Source organism: Amia ocellicauda, chromosome 7, assembly GCF_036373705.1.
Source record: "Amia ocellicauda isolate fAmiCal2 chromosome 7, fAmiCal2.hap1, whole genome shotgun sequence".
NCBI lineage: Eukaryota > Metazoa > Chordata > Actinopteri > Amiiformes > Amiidae > Amia > Amia ocellicauda.
In genome coordinates, this window is record NC_089856.1 from 35,659,842 (window position 1) to 35,678,294 (window position 18,453).

Here is an 18,453-nt window from a genome sequence, read left to right on the forward strand (position 1 = left end):
GCACGCAAACTCAAGAATATTACTGAACTGGAGGTCATTGCTCATGAGGAATTGGCTAAGATTCCTCAGGAATGCTGCCAGAAGCTGGTGTCTGGCTATGCATCTCATTTGAAGTAGGTCATAACAGCAAAAGGGTGCTCTACTAAGTACTAAAGATGCTTGCCATGAAGGGGTGAATAATTTTGAGACTGGAGAAGTCATTTTAAGTTGCATTTTCAGTTGAATTTGGGGAAACCACTTGAAGCATTCATTGTGTTGAGCTATTTCAAATGCTTTTGTTTGATTTGTTCATTGCAAACAGCTGACAGTTGTACATTTTGACAATAAACCTGATTTGCAATGGGGGTTGAATAATTTAACTGACAACTGTATATATCCACAAACAAGTATTGTCCATATTAATCATGAATACCAGAAACTGACAACCCATATAGAAAGTGAAGAAGTCCACCTTTAAGGGAGCATGAGATATGCTCTGGGGCAGGTCATGGGCAATTTAATCTGTGCCAGAAATACTTAAAAACACTGCAAATAGAAGTTCCTGATAGCAATGCTCATATAAGCATCTGTTGCCACTATAACTATATTATTGTGACCATGTTCAATCTAGCACTTTAATGTCTTTGTCATCCAAATTAAGTCTTGGCTCTGTCTACTTGCATATGCGTATATGCTTTTAGTTCATACCCAGCAAGACACTGTGCTTCTAGTAGACAATTGTTAGTGCTTTCTTGCATGTCAACATTTTCTTAGCTCTTAAAAAAAAATGTAATCAATTAGCACAAAATTATCCCTTTATAGTGTGAACATATGGGAAGAATGTACGGTTTATTAATAACATTGTCAATCATTAGTGCATGCCAGTTAGTGTCTAGTTAACAAAACACTATTAATACTTTATTAACATGTTCTAGATTATAAAGTTACACTAGAGCAACGTGCTGGGAATAGTGCCTCACTGACCTTTGACAAGCCAAAAAATTACACAATCTTTTTAAAAGGTTTGTTATAATTGTTTAATACCCTACTTAATTTATGGACTCCCAAGTAATGTTAAAATCACGCAGCTGACATAAAACCATTACAATTATATGGTAACAATTTAAAGGTACATTAAACACAGTACAACATTTAATTAATGGGAAATGCCTATTTTTTCTCTTACCTGGTCTGAACAAAATTTTAAAAAATCTCAAACACTATGCAAAAAATCTTGGCAACACTGAATTTTAACTCACAGTATATGAACTAGAAACCAATTGTTTTACAGGCCAATACGTTATAGCCTGTACTGTTAAATTCTTCTGAGCACTTCAACAATTTATAATCTCGGTAAAACTTTGATTAAAGCAATTCCTGTGATTATCATAAAATATCTCTGAACAAGATATAAAACTGACTTTGGGGAAGAATTTGGAATGTCTCAAAGATTTAGAGATCAAATAAAATCTATTGAAATCATAAGGTGTTACAAGGGATAGTGTCTTTAATAATTGAACTTCAGTCAGGCTAATAAATTTCACACAATTGAGGTAGAGCGAAAACTAAAATCCTGAATCAGCATTTCAATAGAATTAAAAAAATAATAATCTTCTGTAATTTGAAAGGGTAATTGTGAAATAACAGTATGTGTTAAGTACCCTTAAGAAGCTCTTCAAAGCCAAGGTAGGGAGACTTTAATTGTCCTCGGAGGAGTGTAGGTGTTTAATTACAGACATCTGGCAGGTTGCCAGAGCTCTTAAGTATTGTCTTCAGTCCTGTCTTGTCTTTGCAGTGGAAGAGGTCAGGTCTAAAAAGAAGATGGTTTAAAAAAAGATGATGAAGATCTCTGATAGATCGAAACGTTGCTAAAATCCTGTGAAGCATGGGCTAAATAAATACTTTTTTATTTCTTGGAGCTGTAGTAAGTGTGTGGGTATTTCTTTCTTTTTATTCTATATGATCTTTTTCGATACCCAGCACCTTCTAAGATACTTAGATGTGCGTGTGATTAATCTTTTTTCTAACAAAAAGTACCCTTTGTAATTTTCTTTCAGTTCCCTTTTCTTTCATCATATTTCACAGTGACGTTAATTGTTTTCTATTTTTTTTATTCATTGATTGCATTTGAAATACTACTTGGCACCTGACATTCATTTGAGGTGAAGCCACTGATGTGACATACATGTTTTCCAGCAAGATGTAGGATCCTTAGGTAACCTGTAACCCCAGTGACAGGTATTTCCTCCTAAGCTCTTAACGTTATCCGGCTCTTGGTATCCCCTGCCCCCTCACAGAATAACATTCAGCTTCGGTCATTTGAGACTTGATTCACACTACTTTAGTTCCTTGGTTTCAGGGAATGAGGGTAATCAAATCCCGATGGATTTTCTTTCACCACCAGAAGACCTAAAACAGCATAAAATGTTGACCAGTCAAATCCTGCCTGAGAGAAGCAAGTGAGCTCCTGATGACATGAATCAGCATTCGATTTAAAAGGTGGGTCACCCGAGACTCCGTATGGTTTCTGCTTCTTTTAATGGGCTCGGCAGTAATGCGTCTTCTAAATAGTAGCTCCATCCCTGGAGTCAATATTATTTGAAGGGTAGGGCATACAGATGCTTTACAAGGACCAGAAATTCATGTTGTTAGCATTGTATTTATTTTTCTTTCTTTCAGGTGTTCTGTGATTTCTTTCTGTTATTATGCAGTGGAGGACAAAAGAGCAGTCTTTCTGTAACTACTATTCAAATACCATTGTGTCAATCTGTTATATATATGATATGAATATGTTCAATAACTAAAGCTACATGTTTAACTAGAGGTATGTCTATAGGGTCAGGTTTTAATTAAATCTATAATTTAAGATAGAAGTATATATAATGCTATTACAGTGATGTTCATTTTATTAAAATAAAACTGAGAAGAATGAAATGTTATATTGTAAAACTGAAACATCTGAATGTGAATTAATGTGAATGTGAACTTTATATTTAATCAAAACTTAAAGCTATATATATATATATATATATATATATATATATATATATATATATCCTACCACAAGAAAGTGCTAAAAGGTCAAGTGTTGTGCATGGTATAGTTTGCATGGCTGCACTCTGAAACAGTAATTGTCATCTTTTACTTAAGCTTTTGACAAACGTATGCTTCAGTCTGGCACCACATCAACATCTATGACATAATAGTATAGACATTTCCATTTGACACACAGCAGCATGACTTTCCTGTGGTACAAAGACTTAGACAAAAGCTAAGAAAAAAGCTGTTGTTGCTGTTGTTCTTAATTGATTAAACATATTCCAAAGTTAATACATGAAAAGCACATTGTTTGCTTCATACATTTGCAGAATTGCCTCTAATAGTCTGTAGTCATTAGTTCTGCAATGTGTCGTATATGAAGAGTATGTGAACATAAACATTTAAATGAAATACGGTATCAGTTATACTGGTGAACAGTATCCGGAGTCACATCTTTGTTGAGTTTTAACACCAGCACAAGCCAATACAAAGATAGAGCCTGTGTGAATTGCCTTTTCCCAGCTCCCCAAACACCCAATTAGGATCATTGTGCAAGGAGGGAAGCGTAACGTATAACAAGCTCAGGGGGTAGTTTAAGGCTGGCACATGATTACAACCAGAGCAATCCCACTTCATCTCATACCAGCAGGTACCCTAGCAACCTCAGGCATCTCCTGATAGGAGAGTGGAGAAAGAAAATGTTGAGTTTGACAAAAATAGATAAATAAATAAACAAACCCATCGAAAATAAATATACACCTGTATCTATTATATTTGATTTGGTCCCGCTCAATGAAAAAAAATCTAACAAAAAACATGCACAGTGTCCTAGAAAAACTACTGTCAATGAACTGAAGCTGTAAAACGAAAACATGCAACATATAATTTGTATATACTTAGTACTTATCGAATTACGCTTCTGAAGGAATCCTGGCTCATTCTTGAGTCTAGTTTTATTCTGTTATATATATATATATATATATATATATATATATATATATATATATATATATTGCATGGCCATTGGCAATGAAAAGGGCACGGGGGGGGGAAGTATTCTCATTAGGAATTATAATCTTGTCTTCCCTGTCTATGTGTTGTAAAGTTATCAGACTTATTCTCAAAACTTATTTTCAAAAGTCTTCATAGACCTAAAGTCAACTTTTGTAGTTTCCATGAATAGACTACAAACACTGAGGAAAAATAAATACATAAATAAAAAATAAAAGTTCTAAGCATTATTGCCAGTATACAGTGAGTGCCATATTTCATGTTTTCATGTTGATGTTACAGTATGCTAATTTTATTTATTTTGTTCTCATTTTCTTTCCCGTTTGAAGGTGTGTGTGAGTGTGCCAGACTATAAGAATGGGTCTCTAGCGTGTCTTTATAATTAAATAAAATCACAACTAAATAAATAAATAAATACATTTTACATTTGACAGCCAATAGGACCATTTATGATTCATGGTGATCTGGAAACTAGGACACTTATTTTGTCACTTGAGATTGGCGGAGATGCACATCCTTGTAATAAATTACTGGCACTCTGTGCTTGCGCGTGCAATGCTTTTTCCACCCACATATCCCTTGTTACAGTAGCAGGTGACAATGGTAAAGAATGGAAATTCTCCAATTTTTACAGTGACTCAGAAGAGATGTTTCCAAACTGTAACTAAAACATTTCGGTGAGATAGCAAAAAAAAAAAAGTTTGTGTTAAACACCTAATGTACTGTAATTATGCACAGACCTATTGCATTTGGGGTTATACAGAAATAGAAATATAACACTCATAAACATGACTAAGAGTGGCTTATTATTATCTGAAATCATATTTTGTTGAAGAAAAAAAGGAATGAGATCAAGCACTGCAAAACAATGTGAAGCCTAATGAATGCTTATTGGAGACAATAATGGGTTTTTAAATTAATAAATCCAAACTCCAGTAGAGGTAGGCCTACATGCTTAATTTTGATGGTTGCTTTAGCTATTTTGCTTTTTATTCTGTCTAAAGGTGAAATACAAAAGCAAAGTATATTTATACACTCTTTCTACACTTTTCTATGCACGTTTTGTAACCTTAACCTACTTAACGTTAATGTGCCCTGCCAAATAGTGCTGGTGTTCAGTTGATTATATTAATTGATGAGCATACACATAATTGTTGACCCCATTTGACTTGATGCCAGTTACTCATATTCTAGAAAAGATGTATCCTTCTACATCACTTTTCTTTCCTTTCATTTCATTTTCAGGGACTAGAGGGGCAGTATGGGCTTCCCTGTTTGGGTAAAGTGGCCATGTCCATGAATAGATGAGTTTTTATCAGTGAAATATCTGATATGTTTAAACAAACAACCCCCAGTGGTAGACATGTGCCACCTGTAATAGGAAATTAGGAAAATCTAAATCAAACTCAGTAATCGGTTTCCTCAGCCCTTGCCTATAAAAGTATAGATTTAAAAGATTAATTGACAAGTTATTTTACTTTTCTAATAGAAATAATAATAAAATGAAGAAGAGAAAAATATCCATCCATACAACTATTAAATTTAAATCTAAATGCATTGAAACAAATGGCAGTTTTTTAACCAGGAAACTCCTTAATGCTGCCACTAAATTAAACTCTTTGAAAACCTACCTTGGGTCTTCAGACATATGCACTGAAACAACTACAACGAATAATACAAATACAAAAATAATTTATCCTGGGCGCATGAGCACGAAAACAATCTACTGGGGGAAAAAACAAAAACATTTTTAACATTTGAGTGCTGTCTGAGTGAAAATGTCATTATCTCAAGGCTCTCATGGGAACCTACTATTATTATATACTGTACTTTGGGTAATTAAGTCTAGAGACACATCTTTTAAAATAATTATATATATATATATATATATATAGAGAGAGAGAGAGAGAGAGAGAGAGAGAGAGAGAGAGAGAGATAGAAACACAAAATATCTGTCAGTCTCAATGATCATGAGAACGGTGAGGAATCAGCCCAGAACTACACGGGAGGATCTTGTTAACGATCTCAAGGCAGCTGGGACCATTGTCACCAAGAAAACAATTGGTAACACACTATGCCGTGAAGGACTGAAATCCTGCAGCGCCCGCAAGGTCCCCCTGCTCAAGAAAGCACATGAACAGGCCCGTCTGAAGTTTGCCAACATCTGAATGATTCAGAGGAGAACTGGGTGAAAGTGTTGTGGTCAGATGAGACCAAATTCGAGCTCTTTGGCATCAACTCAACTCGCCGTGTTTGGAGGAGGAGGAATGACCCCAAGAACACCATCCCCACCGTCAAACATGGAGGTGGAAACATTATGCTTTGGGGGTGTTTTTCTGCTAAGGGGACAAGACAACTGCACCACATCAAAGAGACGATGGACGGGGCCATGTACCGTCAAATCTTGGGTGAGAACCTCCTTCCCTCAGCCAGGGCATTGAAAATGGGTCGTGGATGGGTATTCCAGCATGACAATGACCCTAAACACACAGCCAAGGCAACAAAGGAGTGGCTCATGAAGAAGCACATTAAGGTCCTGTAGTGGCCTAGCCAGTCTCCAGACCTTAATCCCATAGAAAATCTGTGGAGGGAGCTGAAGGTTCGAGTTGCCAAACGTCAGCCTCGAAACCTTAACGACTTGGAGAGGATCTGCAAAGAGAAGTGGGACAAAATCCCTCCTGAGATATGTGCAAACCTGGTGGCCAACTACAAGAAACGTCTGACCTCTGTGATCGCCAACAAGGGTTTTGCCACCAAGTACTAAGTCGAAGGGGTCAAATACTTATTTCCCTCATTAACATGCAAATCAATTTATAACGTTTTTGAAATGCGTTTTTCTGGATTTTTTTGTTGTTATTCTGTCTCTCACTGTTAAAATACACCTACCATTAAAATTATAGACTGATAATTTCTTTGTCAGTGGGCAAACGTACAAAATCAGAAGGGTATCAAATACTTATTTCCCCCACTGTATATATATATATATATATATATATATATATATATATATATATATATATATATATATAGATAGATAGATAGATATAGATAATATTTGTATTATGGGGCTGGTAAATGATAAACCTTCACTTAATGACATTGATTATTTAATTAACTGATTTAAATATTTGTAAATGTTTCTAGATGTATTTGTGGAAATGTCATACCAAAAGAACGACAAGAGAAAAACAGCATCTGGGGGGGGGGGGCAGACTGTTTATATCTCATCTCAGCTAAGGCAGTGGTTCAAGCACAGAATCTTATTCCAAATGCCATGGCACAGCTGCAGTAGAAAATCCATAACTCACAGTAGTTAGAGAACAATATGCAGTTAAGGATATACACATTTATATTGGAACAAAGCTATAAATTGTGTGATGTTGGTTGGTGCTAATACAAGGATGAGGCACATCTAAATTAGTTTTTTGCAGGAAGCCTATAATTACACTTAGATTTGAAACAAGAAAAAGCCTCTTGTCAAATGAGAATGTATGTTAGCTATTAAAAAATGATCAAATAAAGTAAAACATTCAAGAACTATATTCTTTTATGATTTTTCTTCAGTTTGTTTATGTTTGTTGTACTGTATTTTGACCCCATGTGTACATTTGGCATAGTACATTTTTTCTCTTTTTCTTCTTCAATACTTAAGAAGCAAAATCATTAAAATATTACTAAAAACAACTGTAGCAAAGGACTGCTAAGACAAATATTTAAATAAGTCTTACAGTACAAAATCTACAAATCTTTCCGCCAACACAATTATAACATTTTAAATGAAATTATAGAAAAGGATTGATTTTTCAGTTCCCCTAGTCCAGCCAGGGATTGTAGGTAATGTGATATTGATGATAGGAATAGGGGGAAAACTGCATGCACTCATTTCTGGATTGACAGCATTCATGAGACCAGAGATTTAATGTTGTGGACTATGTGCTGCTGAAATGTGCACTGCAAAAGGCATAATAAATTCTACACTTTCAAATGCCATTCCTCCACTCAGACTAAGTTCAAAAGAAAGTGCAGAGCCAACGTGCGTAAGGTGAAAGCACAGCTCCCTGTTGGGTTTCGCTTGGCTCCTCAGTATTAGGAGGCTTGCATCATCCAATCCCTGGGTCTTGTCTGGATCACTTGATTAAAGGACCGGTAAGCTGGAGCATTCCAGTGTGTCTTAGGGTTGCAACTACTTTAGCTCAATGCCTAGAGAAGCAGCTAAGTCTGCTTTAACTGAGAACAGATACAGGGGTTTTTCTTGAGGATTGTTAAGACTATTTTAAAAGTGAAAGTGTTCAGACAGTTGAGAATGTTGCACCTTTAAAAGGAAAGAATCGAATCAGGTCATGTAATATGTTCAAAATAAACATCCATCTCTCTCCCTCGCGCTCTCTCTCTATGTATCTACAGTGAGGGAAAAAAGTATTTGATCCCCTGCTGATTTTGTACGTTTGCCCACTGACAAAGAAATGATCAGTCTATAATTTTAATGGTAGGTGTATTTTAACAGTGAGAGATAGAATCACAACAAAACAATCCAGAAAAATGGATTTAAAAAAAGTTATACATTGATTTGCATGTTAATGAGTGAAATAAGTATTTGATCCCCTATCAATCAGCAAGATTTCTGGCTCCCAGGTGTCTTTTATACAGGTAACGAGCTGAGATTAGGGGCAGTCTCTTAAAGGGAGTGCTCCTAATCTCAGCTCGTTACCTGTATAAAAGACACCTGTCCACAGAAGCAATCAATCAATCAGATTCCAAACTCTCCACCATGGCCAAGACCAAAGAGCTGTCCAAGGATGTCAGGGACAAGATTGTAGGCCTACACAAGGCTGGAATGGGCTACAAGACCATCGCCAAGCAGCTTGGTGAGAAGGTGAAAACAGTTGGTGCGATTATTCGCAAATGGAAGAAACACAAAATAACTGCCAGTCTCCCTCGGTCTGGGGCTCCATGCAAGATCTCACCTCGTGGAGTTTCAATGATCATGAGAACGGTGAGGAATCAGCCCAGAACTACACGGGAGGATCTTGTTAATGAGCTCAAGGCAGCTGGGACCATAGTCCCCAAGAAAACAATTGGTAACACACTACGCCGTGAAGGACTGAAATCCTGCAGCGCCCGCAAGGTCCCCCTGCTCAAGAAAGCACATGTACAGGCCCATCTGAAGTTTGCCAATGAACATCTGAATGATTCAGAGGAGAACTGGGTGAAAGTGTTGTGGTCAGATGAGACCAATATCGAGCTCTTTGGCATCAACTCAACTCGCCATGTTTGGAGGAGGAGGAATGACCCCAACAACACCATCCCCACCGTCAAACATGGAGGTGGAAACATTTTGCTTTGGGGGTGTTTTTCTGCTAAGGGGACAGGACAACTGCACCGCATCAAAGGGACGATGGACGGGGCCATGTACCGTCAAATCTTGGGTGAGAACCTCCTTCCCTCAGCCAGGGCATTGAAAATGGGTCGTGGATGGGTATTCCAGCATGTCAATGACCCAAAACACACAGCCAAGGCAAAAAAGGAGTGGCTCAAGAAGAAGCAAATTAAGGTCCTGGAGTGGCCTAGCCAGTCTCCAGACCTTAATCCCATAGAAAATCTGTGGAGGGAGCTGAAGGTTCGAGTTGCCAAACGTCAGCCACGAAACCTTAATGACTTGGAGAGGATCTGCAAAGAGGAGTGGGACAAAATCCCTCCTGAGATGTGTGCAAACCTGGTGGCCAACTACAAGAAACGTCTGACCTCTGTGTTTGCCAACAAGGGTTTTGCCACCAAGTACTAAGTCGAAGGGGTGAAATACTTATTTCCCTCATTAACATGCAAATCAATTCATAACTTTTTTGAAATGCATTTTTCTGGATTTGTTTGTTGTTATTCTGTCTCTCACTGTTAAAATACACCTACCATTAAAATTATAGATTGATCATTTCTTTGTCAGTGGGCAAACGTACAAAATCAGCAGGGGATCAAATACTTTTTTCCCTCACTGTATCTATCCATCTATCTATAGTATGTTGAAGGATATGCAGACTTGAACCAAAAGAATAAAATTGCAAGTCGCAGATTTAGCTCAGGAGTCTTGGCTTGTCTCAATGTCAACCTGCTCTTAGAGATGTTAGCTTGAATAGCAGCCAAGTTAGCAAGGTCAGCTTAAAACACTCCAGATATTTATTTAATTGAATGTATTTTTTTTCCACCCATGTTTAAATATAGCCAATGTTCAAATTCAAGTTCTAAAAATACATGCATTGGAATTCCTTGCATGTCGAGCTCAAGGAACAAAATGATTAGGTCACAGTAATAGACCAAAGAACATTGATAATATACACCCAAACAATATGACAGATGCACTATATGAAATCAAAGTGCAATAGCATTACAGCATCCACAGTGCAGTATTTCAAGTAGGCTAGATAGCCACTACCAGACTAATACAATGATAAATACAGCTGCCGTTGCCAGGCCTCTCAATGAGCATCTCAAATAATGTAACACTGATGTTTTGGTTCATTAGTTTATATGTGAAAGGGTGTGGACACATATTTTAAATGAGATCAATTAGCTGTATTTCAATTTTTAAATAAATTAGCTCTATGAATACCTCTATAAAATGCTTCCAATTCAGGTTGTGGACTGAGGTTGTATAATAATCAAAAAGCAGAGGAACCAGAAAAACAAGTTTTAAAGTCATGTGGCAATGCTCTTATTCTACCAAGCTGAAGTACCAGTTAATCCATGCTTAGCAGTTGCAATGCACTTATACCACCCCTCCCTTCAATCGCCCCTTGCTGTACTTCTGATTCAGATATTTTGCGGTTATATTTGAATGATATTATGTATTTGGATTATATCTGAATATAATTAACATCATTCTTTTTTTCCCCCTTTTTTATTGCAACATACAATACATAGGCTACTGTTACTCGTAGTGTAGGAGGCCTGTGCAATTTGCTACTTTTACTGTTTACTGTGAATGGGTTAATCACTTAAAAGCTCAACTGAACAGTAGGTCTAATTACATCTCGTTAACCATCCTAGACTAACCAACACAACTAGTATTCCCAGGTGTTTGACTGGGAAACTATTACAAGTTTTAACTGTACTGTGAAGTATAATTTATTAATAAACAAGGGAAAGTTTAACATTTATTCCACTAAAAGATTTAACTTTGTTTTTTAAGCTGACAGTTGCCTAAGCTTAGGGAGGAAAAGTGCAATGAAAGTATTTTATTTCTAAACCCAATGTAGTATTCAAAAGTTGAATTGAATGCAAGACAACAGCAAATAATCTCTGGCACAAATACAGCATTATAAATTTAAATCAATTTACTTCAATATATTCTTTAAACACTCAGTTAAAACAATGAAGTCAGTTTTTTTCTGTTGTGACAGTTGACCTTAGAGAGTATGCTTTATTTAAGCAAAGCTCAGAACTGCCGTCAAAAAATATAGATGGCACTAATAATATGCACACTTGGGTCTGAAGAATAGCAACTTCACTTTGAAATTATCAGTAACTGTCAGTCGTTTTTCATACAGAAGAATATTTCAAGCTAATGCGGTAACTATGCTTGGTAGACAATTCTGTTATTTTAATCCAGAGTTTATGTACTTCTTCAAAACACCTCATATTCCAGTTATATATAAACAATTTGATTTAACTTTAAACAATGTATATGCATGATTTTATTCTAATTGTTATTGCCTGTGTTGCGTTATTTCAGTTTCTCTATCTTTCAGTAAAGCAACATATACCCTAGACATTTAACACCATTTAACACTCAACACAAGTAAACTGTGTATTGGTATTCAAAAGAGAGTGCTCAGTGTGCATATATAAGATCATTAACAATAAGGAAAAAAACGGTTATATATTCAAGAAAGATTGAGTATTGCATTTCATTTCTATTTTATGTAACTTCAAGAGACAATTTTACTAGCATGTTTGGGATGACAAATTGAACAACTGCACAATTTCCTTTATGTCCTGATGTCAAATTTATGGATATGTTGCATACTCTCAACCTGTCTTCTGTAAATAAAAATGGTGTCTTTTGATAGCGTATGACTACAGACACTAATAAATATACTAGAGAATGCCAAAATCCAATTTAGGTTGAGGCTATTTTCTATTTCTATTTCTATTTCTATCTTGTTGTATATAATTTTTAGAACCATCAGGGGTGAAACCCAAATGGCACGAGGCTTCCAATTTAAAACAAGTGGATTATAAAAGATCATCGGGATAATGCTGAAAATATCAACATTAGACCATTTCAAGTGGCCATTGAAAGACACGGGCATCCTTACACCAAAGGGCTTTATTTTAAGCCCAGTAACTCCATCGTGAGGCAATTATATCCAGTAGATGTGTGATGGCTTTATTCAGATTTGTGGGGATGGATATAAAACACACCACAGAAATTTCTCACCTGCTATTAGACAAGCTAACATGGTCAAACGATGATAGTATTGTTCTAAACATCCATAGCTGGTGGCTTAGTGATTTGATTTGACCTACTTCTTAAGGATACATCTTGTAAATATATATATTCTGTATGTGTATATATGTATACATGTGAATGCTCAAATACTTATCTGTCCATTGATGACAGAATTCATTTTTAATCCTAAGGCATGAGTCACTGCTGCCGTGCCTTAGGAGTGAACCAGCAACCTGCTATCATAGATCATGATTTAAAATGCATGCTGACATTTCACACTTTAACTGACCGTCCAACCTGCGGCAGACACCTAAATGAAATCACTGTCGCTTTCAGCTAGCCTGACTTTTCCCTGTATCTGTCTTCTGCACCGGACATTTTTCAAAGCAGGAATATTGAAGTTTGGAGTCTCGTCATCTTAACAGGATCAGGAATTGTTTAGTATTTTTATCAAAATTGCTCTGTTACCTAGACATACAGGTGTAGCAGCTTTTATCTGGTAAAATAGATCCATTTACATCAGTTGCAGCAGTTGACACATGAGAAAAATATGCATCCCTTTCACCAAGTATAGTGCCCCCTGTTATTTGCTGTTGAATTGAATGTATTCAAATGCTAAAATAGTTTCGGAGTGAGTTGCACAGGTTTCTTTTGAGAGTAGTGCTGTTTACCAATCTTTATATATTTTTAACACATTTGTTTCACTTAGTTCCCTTTCTTTCTGCCTAGGCTGCCTGAATACATTGTGGGAAATATCTTTTAATACATACAGTACATCTCTGGACAGATGGAAGCATTTATCAGAGGATTGATGGACAATTAAATACCACATATGATATGCGAATAAACAATTCGTATGAATAAAGTCATTCATATGAAAATGCCTTCTCATGCATGAGGTCTGGAAGACAAGGACATTTTGCAGGTATTTACATTAATAGAAAAACCTGCCTTGATGTAAAAGCAAACCAGGGAATAGGAATTTATACCGTTACCAAGTATTAGAAAACAATGGGCCTTGAAGAATTATTTCAGGAGTCTTTAGCTTTAACAGATTTGGTTTCCCTAAAGCAACACAGGAGGTTTTTGCTGCACAGCTGTTGTTTATGATATTCAAGTCTAATGTGAAAAATGAATAAAATAAATAAAATGAAACACAATCTACTGAAAATGTTCCACTTTAAATAACAATTTATAAATCTCCTTTGTGTGGATTTCCTTTATTTGCAATGTACAGTAACCTTGATATGGCTGAGAAGCTTTGAACACTAGGAAAACCACAAAGACTTAAGGATTTTGATTTTGTATAAAATGAGGGGCTGGGGTATTTCTCAACAACTGTCAGAAACTTTCCAATGAACCAGAATTGCTGGCAGAATGTAGAGGAATTACTGACCAAAATACAGGCACTGATAACCAGACTTTGTTGATCAGAGATGTTACTTAAAGGTGAGAGTACTTCACCCATAGTATACTACAGACCTGCAGAGATGGAATAATCTAAAACACCCACAAAATGAGATGAACTCATGAAGACCCTTTTTTTCTATTTCATGACCACAATTTAGAAAACCATGACCACAAGGAAATAAGCCATTACCAAGAATTAGCAACCATAATAATTCATTCACATGTTGAAAAAAAACATGTGAGTGAAGGGAAATAGAGAGCAAATGAGTGAACTGTGCTGAAATTCACACTCTCTCATCCTCATTCCTCTATAGTATACAAATGATCACGTTCCAAAAAAAACTGCACTGGGGACCAAAACACAAACAATTCCCTCTCCAAAATGCCATTTTTGTAACTCCCCCCCATTTTATGTGCTTCACGCCATTTCTCAAAATATTCTTGCCTAGATCAAACCAAATGTAAAATAAATCCCAGGAGTCTCCCATCTGTTTCAATGGGACACTGTCATCAATGCAGTTAGGTTCAGAACTTCAAATGGCAACTGGTCAGAGTAGCCTGCCCTCAGAGAAAAAAACACATTGGCAAGTGTGGAAAATGAACTAATAAAACTAAAGAACCATGATAGTAATTGTCGCAGGAATATCTGAAGCATTCAAATATGAATTTGAGCTCTGTTTATCACTAACCGTCCCGATAGTAGTTGGTAGCTCTTCAGGTGCTTGTGTTAAGTAATTGAAGCGCACAGGGATTTTCCAGTAAGAATTAAAATGAATGCAGGGTGAATTCAGCAGCAATTCGGGATTTTGGGATGATGCACATCTATTTAATGATGGCAACCGTACATTTTCCAAACAATGCAGAATAATTGAAATATCTGTCTTACACTGGGGAAAAAAAACAGTCCAACACAGCATTGTTAATCCGAGGTTGGAAGGAAGGGGGGATTGGGGGGAAGTGGACGTGACTTTGGGTGGAATTTCGGAAAACGTCTAATATCTTTTGTTCAAAATGAGGATTCTTGATTTCCAAACTGAAACTTGGTAATAGGAATCGGCATTTATGCAAGTTTTGTAAGAAAGGCCGCGTACATAATGAAACATAGAGGATGGTTCGGAAATACAATTGAAATACATATTGACAGCAGAAGTGAGCAGTGCTAAGTGGCAGCTGAGAGAGCATCGGCATGTAAAATGTTTTAAGCAGCATTAGAATCGGTACAACTCTCAGCTCTCCTAATTTCCCCGGGGAGCCGGTTCCTGCAGAAGGGGGTATAGCAGCTGAATGCACTGCCGCCCTGTGAGTCTGATCAGCCGGGTTACCCAGTTTCAATATGAGCTACACACAAGAGACTAGCATTGACATAGCCTTTAATTAAATCAAAGGGTACGACTCTGCCATAGTGGTACTTAACAATGGTGACTGTGGTTGTGCAGTGCTGGTTTAAATCAGCAACAGATTAACATTTTTTCAATAAAAGTCCAATTAGACAAGGACAATATTTTGCTTGTTTGATAGCCAGTTGAAAGATCCAGACCCTCGAGCTGCCAATTAACCAACTGCTGGTACATGGAGAGAAGGAGACCAAAAAAAGTTGTGTGGAGCATTAACGATAACGGGCTGATGATTGTGAGGCAGGTCAGTGGCAGGGAGAAGTATTCCTCTGCCATTTGTGTAAAACTCACCTAGTCAATGCCTGTTTCATGGCTTAGGTTGCATTGGTACCTGCATTTTTGTATTATTTTGTTATCTCTTAATATTCCCTATTTCTTTGAAGGCAATACTGTAATTTTAAAATGATGTCTACATATTTCTTCCATATGAGTATGAATTTCTTGTACCATTTATGTTTCTTCCTGTTTGGGATTGAGTTCATTTTAACTTGTGTCAGAAAAAATAAGCAAGATGCGTGTGTACTGAATTTAAAACCCTTAGGCCATCTTCCTCTGCACTGTTGGAAGAAAATGGTCTTATTTTTTCTGACTACTTCAGTTTTGGGGGCACTTGGATTTCTTCCCAAAGACCTATGACATAAATCATAGCCAGCTGTTTAGTTGCACCTCTCCACCACAGGCACAAAACCTGACACACAAGCAGGTATTTCTCCCTGAATCCACTCTCTGGAGGAACAACAGTGAGGGTGGTCGCTCGAAATGATTAAGCACCTTGCTTGAAAAAGATCTTTCTTGCTACAGTGGCTGATGCACATTACACAAATGCTCACATTTTACTGTTTCTGCAGTAAGACTTCAAAAAGACTAGCAAGACACAAATGAAGGGCTGCCAGAATGCTATTATAATCCCAGATCTGAAAGAAATGCCTTATACAGTAAGGGGTGTTGCAAATACGGGTTCATAATAAAAATAAACAAAAATCAGGTCAAATTTTCAAATGAAACAAATGGGTGGAATTTTAAATATGTCATAAGCAGAAATATCCGGGTAGAAACTGGCTTTCAGAAAGAAAATGATGAGCACAACCTCCACAAAGGATAAAAAAGCTCGACTAGAATACAGCTTAATTCTTAAAGAGAAATATTTTGGGAGACACTATTCCATTCCTTTATTTCACTTTTTATCCAGATTTATCCAAAGATTTATCTGCATCTAAAGCTCTTGTATTAAACGCATCTCTAAATTCACAGATATTAATGAAATACAATTCCCCAATACTGACAAATGTTACCTTTGAAATAAATATCAACATTTTTCTCATTCAGTTTACTGTCAGCTTTGCCATATTCTTCTCTGGCATTTGAAGCAGACAGCTGTGCAAGACTTCCAATGAACCTGGGAGTTTAAAGGTTCGATGTGAATGTTTTTGTTAGCAATTTACCACTAGCTGTATTAGAATGGGACTCTCAGACACGCTGTCCTTTAGCAGAGCTCAGGTGTTGATCTCCAGCTAGACACAGGTGGACTAATATTTAATTGCATCTCGAACCTCTGTGCCAGCCATCAGCACCGGCAGTCTTCAGTCCCCCCCCTTCCTAAAGGCTGGACTACCAAAGGACAGGGACTCTATCTGCGGGACTCCAGCAAGGAGACAACTGTGAGATAACACAGCATTACCTTCTCCACTCATCTCTCTGCCTCTCCCCTCCCTCTCCCTCTCTTCGGTGGCCTTTGGATCTCTCATTCTGCTTCCAACAAAGCAGACGTCATCTCTGCCTTTGCCTCCCAGCTCTCTTTTGATTTGCTCGCTCTCACGGAAACCTGGATCTCCCCTGATAACTCCGCTACTGCCTTGTCCTCTCTCTTTGCGCTGTACCACTCTCCTCATCTGCGTGGGGGTGGGTAGGGGACTGGGCTTCTGCTCTCTCCTTCCCTTCTCTTCTTCCCCACCCACTTTTTCTCCTCAGTCACCATTAACACCTTTGAATTCCATGCTGAACTAACCTCTCCATGTCGCCACTTCTTGCTTGTACTCTATCGTCCCCCTGGACCACTCATTACCTTTCTGGATGAACTGGACTGTCTTCTCTCCTCCCTCCCCTCGCTGTCCACCCCTAAACTTCCTGGAAGACTCCAACACCCATCTCTCTCACGCTGCATGATTTCTTCCCCTCCTTCATTCTTTCAGTTTTTCTCTGTCTCCACTTTCTTTACCTGAAACTCAGCACAGACATCACCAATGGCAAATTGTGTGTGTGTGTGTGTGTGTGTGTGTGTGTGTGTGCATAAATGGAAATGAAGTCCTCTGAAATCAGTTTAATTGAAGGTGTTTACAGAATAGACCGCGCAGTCATGTTATGCCGAGTCACGACTACACGGGCATTTCGAATCATTAGGCGCATGATGGGCCTCCTCTCATCTGTGATTGTCCTCGAGTACTTCATATTAAATTTACAGATCTCACCGCAGAAGGGTTATCAAGGTAGTTACATGAGCCATGTGAGCAACCTATGCTGTAAAAAAAGCACAGGACCTACACCGTACAAACCCAGTAAAGACTAATAAAGGTCTGTGTGCATACGGATGGGGGTGATCACAGATTGCATCCATTACTGTGCCACACAATTTGACGATGCCCAAAATAGTTCCACATACACACCCTTTCCCTGAAGCACAAGAAATACAAAATAACAATAGGTGATGGAGCCAGACAATCCAGCTTTCAAAATTTGGTTCCCTGCAGTCGGCCCGTACACACACAAAAAAAGAAGTGGGAGAGAAATCCTCCACACACAAAAAAATATTTTCTTCCTTTCTTTTTTTTTATGTTGAAACCAAGATGTAATAGCTGTAGTTTTACTCTCCACTGGGAGTAGAAATAACTGCAGGTCTAAGATAATGCAGCAGCAGTCCGTGATCAGCCTCATTAGCTAAGACATGGGTTTCTATTTTGTGGGTGGTGTAATTTACTTCAAACTCCAGTGCAGAATAATAAAAACCCCATGACACGCACTGCAGTCTGTTGCCTCCTGCTGGTACCCGTCATTCTTTTTTATTCTCCTTCTTCTTCATTATTTCTGTATTAATATATTTATTACATTTTAGAATGTCTAATCATGTTGGAAAAAAAAATATTCTCTGCGTATTTATTTTTTCCCCTTTGCTTGCTTGTGACT